Below are 1,282 nucleotides of genomic sequence, written 5' to 3' on the forward strand. Positions count from 1 at the left end.
AAAGGGATAAATAAAGACGTTTGACTTGGGAATTTAAAGATGGCTGCCCCCAAAGGATATGCATGGCTTCTTTAATTTTCAATTGGAAACGTGTGAAAGCAGAGTCGAGAATTTTAAAACAGTCTTCTGAACACCGGGAGCGACAATTTTCAAAACCTCTCAAGTGCTTAAAGATGTGGGAATGTTTGTGGCTCCCCGCTTGCTCCTGTATTAGCTAATCTCTTTATGGGTCACCATGAGAAACTCTGGTTAGAGAATTACAATTCAGGTATCGAGTTTTACCGTAGATATGTCGACGACACCTTTGCTTTGTTTAATACCGAGCAGGATGCTTTATATTTCTTTAGTTATATCAACAGCCAGCATCCTAACATCAAGTTTACTATGGAGAAGGAAGAAAACCACAAGCTCCCTTTCTTAGATGTGCTTTTAGATAACCGTAGTAATCAAGGCATTATTACCTCGGTTTTCCACAAGAAGACCTACACCGGTCTTCTCACTAATTATTACAGCTTTGTACCTTTTAGTTACAAATTAGGACTAGTACGCACTCTGGTTGACCCAGTATTTAAAATTAATAATACTTGGACTGATTTTCACTTGGACATAAGCAACCTTACCAACACATTAAGGAAGAATCTGTTTCCTTCTAGCGTTATCGAGAATGTTGTTAGAAAATGTCTTAACAATTACTTTACCTCCGATTCCTCTCAGAGTGTTGCTCGGAAGGACAATTGTTTGTATTTTAAATTACCGTACATCGGTCCCTTTTCCATCATAACACAACGCAGAATTAAGAAATTAGTCAACACATTTTGCAGCGACCTGGAAATTAAGTTGGTGTTCACCCCGTTTAAAATCAGGAGTTGGTTTGGGGCGAAGGATCCTATCCCTGCGGGTTTACGATCGCGAGTCATTTACAAGTTTTCATGTGCAGGCTGTAATGCCTGTTATATTGGTGAAACCAATAGACACTTCGCCACTCGCATCCGTGAACATCTCGCCTCCGACAAACATTCCCACATCTTTAAGCACTTGAAAGGTTTTGAAAATTGTCACTCCCGGTGTTCAGAAGACTGTTTCTGCTTCCACACGTTTCCAATTGAAAATTAAAGAAGCCATGCATATCCTTTGGGAGCAGCCATCTTTAAATTCCCATGTCAAACATCTTTATTTCATACTAATTAGTTTCTTTTCTTAGCTTAAATAGTCTGGTTTTTTCTGTTTTGTTTCGTGGTTGTTCTGTTCTCGCCTTCATCCTTAATTATTCATGTTATATCTC

Source organism: Montipora foliosa, chromosome 6, assembly GCF_036669935.1.
Source record: "Montipora foliosa isolate CH-2021 chromosome 6, ASM3666993v2, whole genome shotgun sequence".
Lineage (NCBI taxonomy): Eukaryota > Metazoa > Cnidaria > Anthozoa > Scleractinia > Acroporidae > Montipora > Montipora foliosa.